Source organism: Silurus aristotelis, assembly GCF_946808225.1.
Source record: "Silurus aristotelis genome assembly, chromosome: 6".
Classification (NCBI taxonomy): Eukaryota; Metazoa; Chordata; class Actinopteri; order Siluriformes; family Siluridae; genus Silurus; species Silurus aristotelis.
In genome coordinates, this window is record NC_139579.1 from 27,586,243 (window position 1) to 27,605,563 (window position 19,321).

Sequence of the window (19,321 nt, forward strand, 5' to 3'; positions counted from 1 at the left end):
TATCGCCGAAGAACCAGGTAATATCCACAGAACTGACAAAGTCCATAAAATCGGCAAAGTTCATAGAACGGCAAAGTCCAAAGAAAGGCAAAGCACATTGAACTTTTCGTGGAACCTTACCCTTAGTAAGTGGAACCTTCCACAAAGGTGAGTCCACGAGAGTTCTCCAGTGTAAACTGTAGAACGGACGAAGGGGTCGGAGGAAGTGCGGGCCTAAAATAGAGGGTGTGATGATGAGCGCCAGGTGCAGGTAGTTTAGTATGTAGAAGAGCATGCGATGTGTTGAGGGAAGGCACGGCTGGTGGTTCCCTGACATTGATGAAGCAGGTTATGTGTGTGAGTTCCTGGTGTTTTTTTTTTTATTTGGGCAGCTCCAAAAATCATTATAAATTTTTGTAGCATTTGACAAAAAAAACACAGGCACACATAACACACATGGCCCTAACCAGATCTCAAGCCAAAGCCAGACTCCTTCAAAAACTCTACTTTCTAGAATACACAAACAAGTAGTCTACAAATAGTGCCATTACAAACTACTGGAGTAATGTGTTAGATAGATTTGAGTTACAGTATTATAGGGTGCAGAACTGAATCTGGCAGGTAAGGTTAGCTGAAAAGTGTCACTGCATTATTATGGTCAGAGTACACAGATTTCATAAACACCAATTTAATTTAATTGCCTGGATGACCTGATTCTTCAGAAGATTATTACTATAATTATGCATCTAATAGCTATTTTCAAGTTAGCTCATATCTGATTCTACTGAATTATCTAATTTGGGCAGGAAAGATTTTCAGCAGAGCAACTAGCAAAATAAATAAATAAAACACATAAAATCTGAGTTCTAAAATGAAACACATTCGAATCAGTCAAATTCTATTTGTATTTTATTCATCATTTCATGTGCAGTGATTTTTTATTTATTTATTTATTTTTTTTATGTCAGAGCAACAAGAGCAACGCAGTGGATAAAAATCAACAAGACACATCCAGAAACCATGCTGGAAAAAAAAAAATGAAATAAAAAATAGTTTATGTTAAAAAAAGAAAAAAGTCTTTCCGAAGTAAAGATGGGCAGAGCTTCGCCAATCGGCGAAAGACTGTGTCTACAAATGTTGGATACATTTTAGAAAAATTTTCCTCAACATAAAATTGTAAAAGAGTCTCATCATTTACAGTACAGAATTTCTTTAAAGGTTTTAAAGAATCTAGAGAAATCTTTGCAAAATTATCCACAAATGCAGGTTAAATCTTTAGCATGCAAGGAAAAAGGCATGGACAAACTTGATCGCAACACCACCATCCTCTCTGGGCCAAAACAAATTTAAAATGTACAGTAAAAAACAGTTCTTTAGTCAGACGAATCAAAATATAAATTTATTTTGGAAACCATGGACACCACAACCTTCGAACTAAAGAAGAAAAGCACCATCTGGCTTTATATCAGCAGTCAGGTAAAAAAAAAAAACACATCTCTGATAGTATGGGAGTGAATTAGTGCCTGTGGAATGGGCACATTTGGAAAGGCTCCATCATTGCTGAATAGTATTTACAGGTTTTAGAGAAACAAATGCGTTCATCAAAAAATGTCTGCATCTATTATAAGAGCATGACTTTGTAGTAAAGAGCCCAGATGCTGAACTGCCTGCCTGCCTTTCACTATTTGAAAACATTTGGCGCATCATGAAACGGAAAAACACAACAAAGGACACCCAGAACTGTTGAGCAGCTAAAATCCTATATCAGACACTTATGGGACAACATTTATCTTCCAAAACATCAGCAACTGGTCTTCTTAGTTCCCAGATGTATACGGATAAAAGATGTTCCCATTTTTTTTTTTTTTATGTGTTGCAGCCATCAAATTCAAAATTACCCTATTTTTTTCTATAAAATTATATATATATATATATATATATATATATATATATATATATATATATATATATATATATATATATATATATATATATATATAAAGGGAAAATAAGTATTTGACACTTCAGCATTTTTATCAGTAAGGGGATTTCTAAGTGGGCTATTGACACAAAATTTCCACCAGATGTAGCCATCAAGCAAAATATTGATTTCATACAAAGAAATCAGAACATTTAAGTATACAAGTTGAGTCATAATAAATAAAGTGAAATGACACAGGGAATAAGTATTGAACACATAAAGATAACAATGTGCAAAATGGGATAGAAAGCCAGGGCCCGGTTTTTCAAAAGGTTTAATCCTGATAAAATTGATACGGATTTAGTAATCCTTTTTTTTGCGATCCGTGATCACGTAATCCATCTTACTTCTTGAGCAAGTTTTTCAAAGCAACATCGGATTGGATCAATCTGAGCCGGATAGGAACTTTTCAGGATCACCAAATCTGGATAACCAGTGCTCAAACAGGATAGGAAATCACAATGTAGATATGTAAAGAGCAACAAGTAGAATAGCCAGTGTGGGGTCAATATAAATTTATTATTATTTGAAATGAAAACACACACATTTAAAAGAAACTAAACACAAGAAAAACCCCACCCCATCCTCTTCCAGCAGTCTGCTCATCTGAGACCTACAACACAAACACTGTACATTGAGGATATTTATAACAAGTTTCAAATATAGATGTATTGAATAAAAAAAAAAATACTTAATGTCAAATACTCCACAATAATTTCAGACTTCCTATATCTGATGTGGAGAGACCAGCTTGTCTGAGCGTAGCCTTTAGGAGGCGGATCTCAAGTCTGGCCTTGGTTTGCTGCAGTTTGGTCAGAGTCAGTTGTTCCTCTGCCAGATGAAGCTGTGCTTCTGTCCTTTCAGTCTCTTTTTGCAGAAGTGCCTTGTAATCATTATCTTTGTTTGATGAAGGGCGCTTCAAGCCTTTGCTCTGAGATCCTGTGGCAACTTCCACTGGCTCAACCAATGAGGATCCAGCTTCTTCCTCAGGAACAGAGCTGAGATTCAATATAAATACGCTCTCTGGATCAGCCTCAGGAGGAACTGGCAGATTCTCCTCCTCCTCAATCCAAGACTCGCCATCCCCTACACACCTTGAATACCATGGAGAGCTTGCGACTTCTTACCTCCAATGATGTCGAGGACCACATCTGTGTAATCTCCCCTATTAAATGGCTTGTTGCCTGTTTGTGGGTTTTTGGCTTCAGCATGGTCCTTTGTTGCCCTGGCCTTAAGATTCTTCCAACGCAATTTGATTTGGTCTGTGGTCCTCCTCTGGCCAGACCTTATGGCATTCACATTTTCTGTGATTAAAATCCAAACATCATTTTTCTTTTTGTTGGTATCCTTAGCAGAATTAAAACTTCCCACTATTGTTCCATAATGGCACCAAACACCCTCTAGTAGTGCATTGGTTTAAGCAGCAGTGAAGTTACAGCTTCTTGAGTCCATGGTTCCGTTGCTTTACTATAGTAAACATTGTTCATCAATTATAGGCCTTGGGCCCAATTGCCTCAATTGAACACAAGCCAAAACTAATCAGTTGTAATAGGTGTGTCTGAAAAGACCAACTACACAGCCATATAAATCAGCCTTTCTCAGAGGATTCACAGAGAGACAGTGAAATGGCAGGTGTTGTCCACCGCCACCACCACTTTGCCAGGAGAGGATACCGTCAAATGTTGAACATACCAAACCACTGGAGCAATACACCAATACTGAGGAGCTGTATGTCTGGTTTCGCTTTGGGAAGGCTGATATAGAGTACCTTGTGAACCTTCTCAGGTCAAAACTTCAACACAGAACCCAAAGGAGTCACGGTCTGTCTGTGGAAGACCAGATCCTCATTGCTCTCCGATTATATGCATGTGGGACTTTCTATGAGGTTGTTGGTGACTATATGGGAGTGGTGAAATCAGCTGTGTGTGATGTGGTGGGAGATGTGTCAATCGCACTGGCCAGCCTGGTCAATGAATTTGTTTCTTTTCCAAAGGACAACCAGATTGCCCAGGCCAAGCGTAGCTTTTTTCTTTTGGGGAATGTGCCCAATACTATTGGAGCAATCGACTGCACACATGTGCATATACAAGCACCTCGTGAGAATGAATGGGAGTTTATAAACAGAAAGGGGAGGCACAGCATCAATGTCCAACTTGTGTGTGATGCTGACCTCATCATCACCAACTGCGTTGTCAAGTGGCCTGGGTCTGTCCATGATGCACGCATCCTGAGGGAGAGCGCTCTATATAGAACTCCAAACCAACCGACCAGATGGCATAATATTAGGAGACGGTGCCTACCCACTCCTACCATGGCTGATGACTCCTTTTCTAACAGCAAATACACCGGCGCAGGCACGCTTCACCACTGCTCATTGCAGAGCAAGATGTGCAATTGAGCGTTTAAATGGAGTTCTTAAGATGCGCTTTGCATGCTTTAACTACCTGAGAGCGGAACCACAGAAAGCATGCAACATAACCCTTGCCTGTATTGTCCTGCACAACATCGCTACTAAGCGCAATGTCCCTCTCTGTGCTGACAATGATGCACCTGAGCCCCTTGGAGACCCTAACCAACCTCCTGCATTCTGCCAGAATGAGCAAACAGGACGTGCAACAAGGGACGCAATAGTTAGACACTATTTCTGATTTGGAATTGTTTTGTATTTTAAAAATCAGTGATTGCCATTCTTTGCATTTTTGGGGTTATTCTGTAATCATTGCATGCATCACTAATAAATATTCTAAAAACAAATTTTCGATTGTGATAAATATATATATATATATATATATATATATATATATATATATATATATATATATATATATATATATATATATATATAAATTAGTGACAGAATAAAATGTATTGTTTTTTGTCAATTTTGACAGCTGTTTGGGGGATTATTGTATGAGGCCAAACTCTTTCTACTTTGCTGTAGGCCTATACTGAAAGGCTGAATACGTTAAAGCCTACCTAATCACTGTAGCCTGACGGATGAACAAATAAAATGAAAACCTTATGTATAAACAGGATATCTTGTAAGATACTGCATGATCCAAATATAGTATTATTTGATACATTTTTAAAGTTTTCATTACATTTTGGGCATGGAATCCATGCTGAATCCACCCTTCTAATGGGATCAGTTTAATCCAGATTTTTTGGATCAAAGTGATCCAAATCCCACAAAAAAGTTCTGAAAAACCCAAACTAAAGGTTTGATCTGGATCAAAACCAAGATTGGATTACATGATCTAATCCGATTATGTAATCCGTTTTTTCTTTTGAAAAACCCATTTTCAAAATTTGATCCAATCCGTCATCCAAAATTCTAGTGGATTACTTTTGAAAAACCGGGCCCAGGAGATCACCTGAAATCTGTCAGTATTGAGCGAGAAAGCCTGCCCCCTATCAGTACTAATAGATATCAGCTGCTTTAGTCCTAATTGATGGCCTATAAAGGCTTCTCATTACCCAGGAGGCACACAGGAAAGACTTCATGATGGGTAAAAGCAAAGAACTCTCTCAAGATCTTTTTTAATCTTATCGTTGAAAAGCATTTTGATGGGAATGGTATATATCAAATGTTTTAAAAAAAAAAAATAAAAAAAAAAAAAATAAAAATATATATATATATATATATATATATATATATATATATATATATATATATATATATATATATATATATATTTAACATTTGATAATTTTTTTGTTTTATTGCGTATAGAATATGATTTATGAGAAATCTTTTGGGATTAGAGGTTGTACTCACATCAAGAACAGTGGGATCACATGTAGTCAAATAGTTAATTGTATGCATACAACATTTTATGAAGTTTAAATATAATTACTTACATTGACATAAACATCTATTTCTATAACATTATAAATTCATTAGCTAGCCTAATGCTCAGGAACCTAAATGATAATACTGAAAAGATTTTCTTTTGTAAATTTCTAACGTTCTGTTTCAAATTGTTGGCCTACATTTGAGCTATGAGATCTAGGGAACTGTACTTGCATTGTACATAAAAATAATTATTCAAGCTAGCTATCTACCCCTAAGTAATCAGACCCACTATGACCTTTTTTTTCCCTTGATGTCATTCATCTTTTTTTTTTTTAAATATGCATGTTGCTGATTATCAGTTCATTTGTTATCATCATGCAAGCAAATTTATATTCTTTATAAACATTGCCACAGTAAACCAGATTTTGCTGATAGGTAAGTAGTAGGAGTAGGAACGAGTAGGTAAGGTGTATTAAACCATTGAGGAGCACTGTAAAGTTTCTGAAAGTCAATTCAGAGTCAAGTTATTTTTCTTTCTTTGGTTGTCCAGTCTAAATTAAAAATAAAACAGCCTGGACATAAAAGCTGCTTGTACCAGACACAAAGGTCTACTGATCTGTCCAACTTTACAGAAATAACTAGATTGCAAATATACACCTTAATATATAAACTAGTACGAGTGAACTAGTAGTGACAGTAGCAATGATAAACTCCCTGAGGTGGTATGACAACTCCAGTTATTTGTGTAAAAAATACGAAGGGAGATCTTGTGAAGGGTTTTTCTTATTACCTTCAGTACAGGAGACCCGGCACTGGTGCAACCAATGAAGCAAAAGTCATAAAGATGGTAACCTTGTATTGCCTTATTTTCATGAACTATAGTAAGCGTGATTAAAGCTACATTCAGAATTGATTACAGATTGATCATTTTTAACAAGAGCTGCCGACTCCTAGCTACGTGAAAGACAGTGGCCAGTGGTGACGAGATGTGGCATCCTGAGAAAAGTTTAACTGTATGTAAATATGGAGGGACATAGTGCAGCAACTACCAGTGAGAATGAAAGCAATTGAGCACACGTGATTTGACACCTGCTTTTTTAACCATATATATTTATGGCATTTGGCAGAAAGTCTTATACATAGCGATATACAATTATCTTATTTACAGTATATAACTGAGCAGTTGAGGGTTAATGGATTGTTCCAGGACCCAGCAGTGACAGATTTGGTAGTACTGGGATTTGAAATTACAACCTTCTGATCAGAAGACTTTACCACTGAACTGCCACTTCCCCCATTGATGGTCATCCACCAATTGTCACCAAATCATGGTCTTTGAAGGTCACCCACTGATGGCCACCGATAGTCACTGATGTTCACTCACTGAAAATTACTTATGGTTACCCAAGGATGGTCAGTGATGGTCAGTGATGGTCACCCTCTGATGGTCACTAATGGTCAGCCACAGATTTTTACCCACAGATGGTTACCCACTGATGGTCACCTGCTGATGGTTACCCACTGATGTTCACTGATAGTCATCAACTGATGTACACTTACTGATGGTCACCCACTGATGGTCACCCACTTATTGTCACCCACTGATGTACACTTACTGATGGTCACCTTCTGATGGTCACTGATGGTTACACACTGATTGTCAATGATGTTGACTTACTGATGGTCACTGATGGTCACCCACAGATAGTTAATTATGGTCACCCTCTTATAGTCACCCACTGATGGTCACCTACTGATGATCACCCATTGACGTTCACTGATAATCACCCACTAATGATTACTGATGTTCACCCACTGATGTTCACCCTCTGATGGTCAACTCCTGCTGGTCACCTACTGATGAACCCCAATTGATGGTCACCTGCTGATGGTCACCCATTGATGTTCACCCACTAATTGGCACTGATGTTCACCCGCTGATAAAGTTAGGAATGCCTACTGCCACATTGTATTACAGTGACCGGTGACTTTCAGCAATGCAATCGCTGCATGTGTAGATGTAGTAGAAGAAATGCATACAATTATTGTGAGTTACTTCAATTTTAACTATGCTTGGAGTGTAGCAATCTAAACAGCAGTTGTTTCAATCCAAAACAGAAACAAATTGTCATATTGATTGGATAATAACATTTACAAAACAAGATTCTATTCTGGGAGATTTTAATATAGAGAAAAAAGTAAACACAACTTCATTGTCTTGACAGTTTTGAAGCATTAAAACAGCACAATCACTCACCATGCAATGTTAACTGATATGTGCTGTATTTAATTAAGTAATCATAATTCCAATTTTAACCCCCTTCACACACACGCGCGCACACACACGCACACGCGCACATGCAAAGCTCACCTCTGGTTCAAGCATTACTGCCTGTTTCAGTTCCATTAAGAATTTTGCAAAAAAAATTTGTATGAATTTGCTTCCAACATTATCGTGAGGGGCGTGTCATCTTTGCTGTGTGCTTTAGGGAAATCAAGCATGACTGCCTCTAGGGTTTGACCATTTGACATCCACTAGCTTTAATACGAAGATGTCTGTGTTTTATTTATGTGTCAGAAATGACTACAGGCTGTGAAATAGTTTTTCAACAGTTCAAGCTTTGGTAATTTATAATGACAAAGCATTAATTTAGACTCAAGAAATACAAACCTTCTCTTGAGACCTACACACACACACACACACACACACACACACATACACACACACATACACACACACACACACACACACACACACACACACACACACACACGTACACAGAGCTTCATTTCATGCCTTCCACCCGCTTTGTGAGCATGAATGCTTCAGCTCTTTATGTGATGTGATACATCGTGACACCTCTCTTCAAGCGCAAAATTGTTTTCCTGTTTATTTTAAGCCACAGTCGTTATACATTCTTCCCAAATCTCATTTGGAAAATGCCAAACATCTTCCCCGTTTGCACAAACCCAAATTTTTCCTTCTCTGTCCATTGAAACTTTGGTCTATTTCGTTGTTTTGTTTTTTTTTCCCAGGCCCCGAGCACCCTCGTTTTCTTGTTGTCTCCTAGTAACAACCAGTGTAAGCTTTAAAGCCATGTGCTTTGTATTCATCCCACCTCCTGCTCCACACTTCTCCAAATGGCATCGGCACTTTGCTAACAAGAGCAAGATACAGTAAATAGCTTCCAACAGCTGAAAAGAAACAAGAAAGGCCTGGCTCTCATTTCACTTGGGCAGTTCAACTATATAGCTTCTAGCCGTGCCAGATGAGGCCAGGCTTACCCAATTTTTTTAGAATGGATATCAATTTCTGTCTGTTTTTTAGCACAATATAATACAGCTGCTCTGAATTATGGATAACACTCATGTGTATGCTTTATTGTTACAAAGACATTTGCATACAACTACTGGACTTATACATACATATATAAAATAATAAGATGATCATAAGATTTTGTATTTGTTTTTAAACATTCTATTCTCCATTTGCTGGTATAATAACCTTCACGTTTCTGGGAAGATATTCCACTAGATTTTAGAGAGTTCTTGTGGAGATTTGTGCTCATTCAGCTACAAAAACATTAGTAAAGTCAGGTTCTGTTGTAGGGTAATGAGGCCTGGGGTGCAGTCAGCATTCAATAGGATCGAGGTCAGAGCTCTATAGCAGGCCACACAAGATCATCCACTCCAGCCGATCTACACCATATCTTCATGAACTTCGAGTGACGGAAAAATGCCACACTCAAAGACATCTTTTACAATTGCGTGCCTCTATCTTTGTTTTAACAGTTTGGGAAGGAACCACTGGAAAATTCAGATGTGCCCTGTGTGTGAGTATATACACACAGCCATATATACAGTATATATATGTTTATACTGATGTAGTCCCATGTGTATATCTGCTTATGTCTTTGTTATTTTAGCTCTTCCTTGTGTAAGTCTATGTTGTCATATGTAGCACCTTTTGGAGAAAAATTGTTTAATCCCACTGTATACTGTAGCAACTGTATATGATTTAAATGAAAATAAAACCCACTTGATTTAATGTCCCTTCTGTAGCCTCCTGCAAAATTTGATTGTGCTGTGCATTCTAGGATGCTTTTCTGCTCCCCAAAGAGGTTGGTTATTTGATTTTGTGTAGCCCTTTGATATTCTCTCATTAGCAAGTCATTGTCTGCCTCATGAACTGCTGCTCATTGGATAGCTATGTTTTAAATATTCTACAGAATTTCCCAGTTTCAGATTATCCGAATTATTATGTTTGAATAAAGCGTCTTGATTTCTTTCTGTATGATTCCATGCATTGCATTATCAAAAAGGCATCAAACAATTGTAAGACTAACGGTGCTAAATGGTGCTTTTCTGCACCAGAGGTGTGTGGCATGACATATATTTGACATACAGTGATGCTGCAATGAGTTTTGAGTGCCACTGAAAATGTCAAAACCATTCAGCAACTGGTGTATCATCAGAGAACAATCCACATGATCTTACTTCTGCACCAACCTTACTCACCAGATGTGGCTCCTGCGGACCTCACCCTCTTCCCGAAGATGATATATCACCCTTATTTGAATGTCTGCAAAATTGATTTAGCTTCTAAGTTATTAAAAACATTAATGAAGGCAAACTCTTTTTTTTTTCTTTTTATTTTTTTTTTTACTTTTTGCTGTTAATAATTATTATGCCCTGTTTGGTCATTATCATTAATTGTGTAAAAGAAAGAGCATGTGTTGAATTACACTTGAAACTTCTTAATACACACTTAATCTTCTTAGTAGTATAAAATCAGATAAATTTTGCCTGGTGGCATTCTGTGTTAGGCCCAGGATCACCATGAACAGGATCAAATGTTTCCTGAAGAAGAAAATAAACTAATATTTTATTCCATAACTAATAGAAAAACTATGCAGGACTCTGGAATGTCCGGGAATTGAAATGGTTTAACTAAGGACATTATGCAAAAGGAAGATAGACAGAAATGAAGCAAGAAGAATCCACCTCATTCACTCTCGCTGTCTTTCTGTGACACATTCACTTTTTAAAGAGTCTCAGGAAGTGAAAATGGGAGGAGCAGGCAGTTGATTTAAACGTCTGGATTAGTATTTTTTTTTCCTCTCAGTCTCAACTTGTCAAATTCATCCTCAACTACTTCTAATGATCACTTCACAAGCATAAGTGAAAGCAAAGGAGTGTTTTGTTGACCCTATCTTTCTTTTTCTTCCTTATTATCTCCTTCTCTACAGAGAGACTGGGAGCAATAGGGAAGCGATAGGAGCTGGTCGAGAGGGAGAAACAGGAAATAAAAAAGAGCATTTACTTCTCTGTGGCTGAGCTATCCTTGAGAAAAGCACTGGTTCTCCCAGGTATTCGTTTGCCTTTGGGGTGGATCATAATCCCATTTCCTTCTGTCCCGGTACTTCATCTTTCTCCCCTAATGCGAGTCATAAGGTTTTATTGCTAGGAGCGTGTTCTCCAACATCCCTTTCCACACTACTCACTCCTAATGGGTTTCCACGTTGATCTCGCCGCCCTCAGAAACGCTCGTCTTTTTGGGAGAATGAACGGTGCTTAATGTGAAAAATATGCCAATATTTTAAAGTGCATGCCAATAGCACAGGGAACTTTAAATATAGAGTATAGGCATGTGCCATTTTTGTGATCGAAGTGACCAGATGAGATTATTTATTGTATAAAAATTCACATAGCACTGTTGAAAAATCCAGAATTTTATTTCCAAAACGAGTAAGCCAAAGGTGTCAGAGGTAAGATTATTACCTCAAGCAAGAACGAGATTTGGTCATGCATTGTTTTTGGGACATGAAAATCGTTATGGTATTGATGTACAACCTCCCACAGAGGCAGACCCGGGAGCACAGAAGCTCCAAGCAGAGCATCATGAAAAGGCCATTGTAGGGAAGGAAGTTTATTGCAGGCCACCATGCTCTCATATACACACCTACAAATACATTCATATCTTAGCAAGTTCATCTATTGGCATGTTCCTAGGATGTGGAAGAAAACAGTAAAAACCCAGAGGACACCCACAGAGACAGTAACTTAGGTTGAACAGAGGACCCTTTACTGAATTTTCCTTCAACCAAAAAAATAAACAAAACAATAAAGCATCATTCACAGGATCTACATTCGATAAAATAATAAAAATTGCTCTCCTTTTCACAGTATATCTTTGTATCATCAGGAGTTTCCCATTTTTACATTACACATCCCAACAAGACCAGAAGGAATATAAGCCACATACTGAAAAAAAAGAATCGACTTATGCTTCACCCTTAATGACTTTCTATAAGCGATTATCCAGTCACCCTCCTGAGGTGTTTGCTTCTTTAATTATAAGTGGGTAATTATTTAAACTACTATCAAGTGTTACAACAGAGGATCATTTTTAATTGTGATGAAGTTCAAAACCACTACAGTCATGGTGAAAGAGCATTCTGGGCTTTTTTTTCCCTCTGAGGAACAATGTTGGAACTACAATGCTATACATTCGTTTGGCAGAGAAGACTGAGCATTTGCATCTTAGTCTAAAATATATAGATCTAAACTAAACAGTCTAAATAAACTCTTTTTTTTTTTTAAAGAACCAGGTTAATGACATTTACGAATACAAATGTGTGTTATAGAAGATTTTGAAATGATGGGTAAGAGATCACCAACATCTAAAAAAAAGTCTTTAAAAGGTTTGAATATTGAAAAGAATGGCATGACAACAGAGGTGTAGAGAATACCTAAAAAAACAAATTTGAGTAAAAGTATAGATACCCTACTGCAAAACTCCATTACTACCGTTTTTTTCGGACTATAAGTCGCTACTTGTTTCCCACATTTTGAACACCGCAGCTTAAACAACGAAGCGGCTTATTTATGAATTTTTCCTGGGTTTTTCCCGGTTTCACAAACTTCAAGCCAAAAAAACTGAACCCCATAACATTAGGCCAATGAAATTTTGAACGGAAACGAAAAAACGCACCTCAACTGTGTTCTGAGCTGCACGGCATCGGGAGAAAAAACCCTTTTTTTTTTTTTACTCCAGTTGCAACAGAAATCATATAAGCACAGACAGGTTTCCAAAACTTGTGCTTTTTTTTTTTTTTCTTGGCAACAGCGTTAAGGGTTAGTCAAAAAAAACTTAGAAATCAGCATCAGAAAATAATAAGGACATATTCCTCGGTCTTGCACACATGCACTAATAGCGGAAAAATGCAGTGCCAGGCAATTCCCAAAATACCGCTATGCTCCTAAAGGAAACGCAAAATATTTCACCCCTTACACTGTGAGTAATGTGTCTTTCGTTAAAGCCTGTGTAAAGTTCATTAGTTTTAGTGTAGACTTATAGTTAGGTGCGGCTTATTTATGTTCAAAATAAAAATATTTGTAAAATTCAGTGGGTGCGGCTTATATATGTGTGCGCTTTATAGTCCGGAAATTACGGTAGTTAAAAGTCACCAAGTCCGAAATGACTTGAGCAAATGTCTTAGAGAATCTGATTTGAACAGTACTTGAGTATTTGACTTATATTGAACGTAGGCTAAAAGATGCACTAGTCTTAAATTACAAATTTACGGTGGCCGAGAAGTGCAAAACACATTAACAAATCCAAAAACAAATTAACAAATCCGAAAACAATTCACCAAATCCAAAAACAAATTAACAAATTAGAAAACACTAACAAATCCAAAAACAAAATAACAAATCCGAAAACAAATTAACAAATTTAAAAACACAACGACAAGCCAGACAAACCGGAAAAGGTAGGTACAGTTGCCGAATGGAAACTTACAGATCATTGGACAAGACACCTGTCAGTCAAGATATACAGGTGAGTGACAGGTGTCTCATCCAATGATCTGTAAGTTTTCATTCGCAAACTATACCTACCTTTTCCGGTTTGTTTGGCTTGTCGTTGTGTTTTTGGAATTTGTTGTTTTGTTTTTGAATTTGTTGATTTGTTTTCGGATTTGTTCATTTGTTTTCGGATTTGTTAATGTGTTTGGCACCGTACAAATTGTATAAAAATACAAATATTGTTACACTCAACACTGCATTAACCAAAATCAACACAACAGGCTCTTCAACATGCAGCGAATGAAACGAAGATCATACAAGTTACTAATAAATAAAATTACAAGTTACAAACAAATAAAATTTCAATATCATTATTAGTATTCAATGGACAAATAAAATGATGATAACAATCTCGCCTTTTCTGCAGAATAAATAAGGCAGAAAATGCTGCCATGCAAAATGTAATTAGTAACGGTGATTGTCAATGAAACTATAGTGGAGTAAAAAGTGCATATATTAAATTATAAATGTAGCTGTGTAAAGAGTGAAAGTAGCTTATATCCTTGTAAAGCTCGAAAGGAGCCAAAAATTACTTTTACTTTTACTTGTACATTTACTCAAATACTTTACGCCACTGCATGACACCTCGAGTGTAGCATGTTTTTGGAAGGTGGGAGAAAATTCAGATTAATTATTGCATTTTTATTGAAGTATTTTGTATTGAATCAAAAATTTCCTGGCATGTTTGTAGACTAGAAAGCAAAGCTACACAACGAACAAATATTTATTCCAGTATTAATGCACCTCCATGGCAAAGAAACAAATTTTGTTACAAATAATGCTCTAGGTAAAACAATGAACAATAAAAACACACTTTGAGAAATTCAAGCAATAAGAAATCAACAGCAGTGACAACACAATGCAAAGATCCATACTACCGTATGAATTCCAGAATCTGTATATATCCAGATCTGTATATGCTGACTTGTCTGACAAATGCACTCAGTGCGATAAACAGGGTGGAAGCTTTGCCAGTGGGCATAGACGCGAAAAGGAACGGAGAGGAAATAAACCAGTACATAATTAGAAAGACATGTTTCAGACCTGGTGGAAGCATCATTGGTCTACAAATTAAAATCTGAATCTAAACGAAATGCACATAAATATATTAATAGATAATAATAATTAAAGTAAATCATATGAAAATGTTCATTTCTTCAAATGAAAAAGTCACGATTAATACCTGGTGCTGATTTGGGTTTACCAGTAAAACAAATATATACTGATACTATATATAATGTATACTGTACTTTGTTTTACTATGCTATGCTATGCTATACTATGCTATGCTATACTATACTATATTACTAAACACAAAATATTGGTGACATGTTTTTTGTCTCCTAGCTCAAATAAAGAGATTTTGCCACATCCAAAAACATAGTATACAATTATGTGGTAACAGATTGGGGAAGAAACACATGGCTGGAAAAGTCAGGTGTCCCAATACTTTTGTCCATATGGTGTAGGTATGAATTAGTGTGTCTGTGTGGGTGTATTGCAATGGATCAGCATTCCACCTACAAAAAAGGAAAACCAGTAGACTCGCCATCTGTGTTCCTCCCTGATCCGCATACATAAATTGCTTGAATGAAATTAAAGAATGAATGAATTTATACACACTATTGTAGCTATGATCTTTGGCACTCAAGCCCAAGAGATATGAGAAAAATGCAATAGAAAATGTTCTAAATGTATCAGGTTTCTACATTCGCTTTACTGCAAAGGGGACATTTAGTTTTTCATGATTGGTGATGAAGCAATAAAAAAGATGCAATGAGAATAAAATGGCAAGGCAACGCAAAAACCGGATGTGTTGCAAGCATGTCAAACAAAGTTACTTCAGGTTTAGATCATGAAAAAAGAGAGAGAAAGAAAGAGAGATAGAGAGAGAGAAAGAGAGAGGCAAAACAGAAATATGTAAGAGCAATGGGGTTTAACTAAGAGGAATCTACATGTGTAATATGCTTCGCAGTTGGTGGCAATTGGAGAATACATTTAACCAAACGTGTATGCTGTATTCTGAACACCGAGCTTGGTTGGTTACTAGAACATTCTGTAACTACCATGTCTAAACAACATACTCCCAGGGAGATTTCGACAACCGCAATTCCAAAAAGTTTGTGACACTGTGTAAAATGTAAATAAAAACAGAATGCGATGATTTGAAATCTTTTAAACCCATATTTTATTCACAATATAACACTGAAAACATATTGAATGCTTAAACTGAGGAAATGTACCATTTTTGTGAATTTGATGGCTGCAACATGTCTCAAAAAACTGTAATTGTTCTTAAAATTACACAGGCGAAGAAAGATTTAGCAAATAATTAGCAGCAGGTCAATAAGATGATTGGGTATAAATAGTGTCTTAGAGTCTCTCAGAAGTAAAGATCAGCAGAGCTCCAATCAGTGAATTAATGTGTTTACAAATTGTGGATCAATTTCAGAATAATGTTCCTCAACAAAGAATATTCAAAAATTCACCATTTCCTCTACATAATATCATCAAAATTGTAAAAGAATCTATGTATGGTATGATGGTTTTAGAGCAACAAATGTTTCCATCCAGAAAACATCTTTTTCAGGGAAGGACAGGCATATTTGAGCAAGAAAATGCTAACTGTAAACTGCATCTATTACAAGAGCATGGCTTCGTAGTAGAAGAGTCGAATTGCTGAGTTGACCTGCCTACCTTTCACTATTTGAAAACATTTGGTGCATAATGAAATGAAAAGCACAACAAAGGACACCCAGAACTGTTGAGCAGCTCGAATCCTGTATTAGACACTTATTGGACAACATTCCTCTCCCAAAACTTCAGCAACTGGTCTCCTCAGTTATCAGATATATACAGACAGAAGATGTGATACTACACATTGGTGAACATGGCCCTGTTTACCTGTTTACACTGTTTTAAAACTTGTCACATCCATCAAATTCAAAAATTACCTTTATTCCCCCCAAAAAAAATTGGTATATATTCTCAGTTAGAACATTTAATATGTTTTTTTGTTTGTTTGTTTTGTGTTTTTGTGAATAGAATATGGATTTTTCAGATTTGCAAATCATTGCATTGTATTTTAATTTACATTTTGCACAGTGTCCCAACTTTATTTTGGAATTGGGGTTGTAAATACATGGGCCACCCACCTTTCTTATTGTCCTGTTTTATTTAATACTCAGATGCCATTCGTTTTTTTATTTTGTTTCATTGTTTTTTTACTCCTGCATTCCCTGGGTGCAGCACTACGCCTTTTTTGTTGATGTGTTAAAACAACACCCCATAAGCGTTACCTCTCTACTGCAAGTAGAGCCATACTGCAGTAGTACCATTTTTATTGTTTCCAACTGAGATATAAGTGTGCCTTTAGCTGACTCTTTTGTCACACTCAGCTCTCCATGAGACTGTACAAATGTGCCTCTGCTTTCTACGGGAAAGAGAATAAAAGCCAGAGATGTTAAAGTACACTTATATTAGCGCCTATTCTCTACAGTCGGCAATGATTGTATTAAAGACCGAACAAGGCAGTTATTGCATTTCAAAAAAGTTTTAATGTGATAAATGAGTATATCCAGCATAAAGTACCACAGTTTCTCTGGGATATTATATCAGCTCCATGCTATTGGCAAAACCGCAGGGCTCTTTTTATAAAACTCGACCTTGAGTAACAACTGAAGGACTGAAGGAAAAAGTTGCAAGCAGACAAATTCGCCTGTCACTGCTTAACAAGATACAGAGGCTTCCCAAAAAAGCAGATTTCCTTAAAGTCTTTTGTTATAGTCAGTCTATAATTGATTTTTGCGTTTTGGTCTCCTGGGATTGAACAACAAATGCATTGCTTTTTTAAATATAATTAAATACAACATTTCAGGTGCTTTAATAAACATATTGTCAATTTTGTTTAGCAGAAAATACACCCTTGACTTTTATTTAGTTGCATCCACAAGCTTTACAGCCCAGGATTTGGATATTTGCTTCAATTCATCCTTGCAAATGACCTAAAGTTTGGTGTGATTGGTTATTTGGATGTCTGTGAACAGATTTTCAATTGAGTTCATGTCCGGCTTTGTTTGGACCACTCAAGGGCAGTCGGTCTAGTTTCTGAAAGCCACTTTAGTGTTCCCTTGGCTGTGTTCCAAAGCTGACAGTCGTCCTTGTGATACCTTCCTGTTGGCTTTATTTTGGATCAGCATCAGTTGGTTAAAACACTGTCTCGCACATGGGGTTGCAGTTGGAATAGTTGAGAATTGAATCCTCCTTTGAAAGCAGATGACTGAAAACTTGAATTTGGTTAATTCACACCTCTGAAGTGTATACTTACAAAAAAAAAAAAAAAAAGGTATATATATATCTTTTTTATTTAGTAGTCAGCCATTAAATTACACTTAAATATATTTGTGTTTCCTCCTGTTACTTACCACCTCTCATTGGCCTTAAATGGTAGGACATGTAGTTCCTTAATCATATTCATAAGTCATATTCTCCAAAAAAGATGCACAGAATGCAGAATTGTCCATTGAATATACTCCACAAAAATTCCAATGCTTTGTCATTAAGAAATTAGGGTGATAAACACAATACGAATATAAAGTGTTAGCTAAAAAGAATAGATGATCTGTTTATTCAACTAAAGTACAAGTTTTCAGAGAGTGTCTGCCTGAGCTTATATGTCTCTTTCAGAATGGGGATCTAAAAAAGCCCTAAAAACCGCCTGAGCTGGAGGGTTTTACTTAAGCCAGCAGTCAGACACAAAGCTTGTGGTACAAAGAGAGACCACATAATGTAGTGCAGTTTGTAGCATTAGTAGCTCCCTGATCAGATCTCAGTGGTCGAGTTCAGGGGTGTCACTAGGGCTGATTTAACCCTGAATGTTTTCAAGCAGGAGTTTAGTGAAAAGATGTTAGGAATTAATCAACCGTTAGTTGTTTAAACTTGATTTCTTGCTGTTGCAGTTTACTGTGTAATTCTGATCAACTATATTGCATAGGAATTGTTTGTATAAAGACCACCAACCCCACTCTATTGGTCCCTGATGTTTCTGGTTTAGCCCAGATGTTTTCAAAACTTAGAAATGCCCTGATTTTAATTAGGGAATGAGATTTAAAATCTAGGAACATCACAAGTAAACACCAATTTAACCAACTCAACTGATATCACAGAATTGAATCAAATTGAAGAGAATAAAATTTACACACTATGCTGAAAGTCATGATATGACTAGCTTTTATTGCTTTCCAGTGTTTCTGGGAATTAGTTGCTTACTATTGATTAACAACAGTCAACAGTAAAGAAAGAGTAAAGAAGGTAAAGAAAGCAGACTAAATGTACTTTATTTGTACTTCTCCCAGTAGGTGTATTATTACTCAGCGTGGAGTTGATTTTCACACAGGTTTTACACTGGATGCTCTTTCTGATGCAACCCTCTTTAATTGATCCAGGCTTGAGGCCCGTACTCAGAATGGACTGTCATGTGCAAGCCCAGTGCTGGCTTTTGGATCCCTTGCTACGACTCAAACCCCCAGCCAGACTGGTCAGAACATGAAAGCCCTCCAGGACCTTTTGTTAGTCTGCATATATTGTGCAATCCTGAAACCCATTCTAGAAACAATTACAAATATTTTGTTTGGAATATTCTTTTGATAACCAACTTACAGAAAAATATAAAAATGATTACACTGTGTTTCTCTTGT

The 19,321-nt window shown here is 36.7% G+C and overlaps 1 pseudogene across 1 annotated transcript; it reads left to right on the top strand.

Moving 5' to 3' along the window:
- Window positions 1-1,392: 1,392 nt before the first annotated feature.
- On the top strand, window positions 1,393-4,608 carry LOC310727753 (putative nuclease HARBI1; annotated as a pseudogene). Its single transcript has 3 exons — window positions 1,393-1,455; window positions 2,993-3,115; window positions 3,624-4,608. The product of its transcript is annotated as a putative nuclease HARBI1 (transcript).
- The last annotated feature ends 14,713 nt before the right edge of the window (window positions 4,609-19,321 follow it).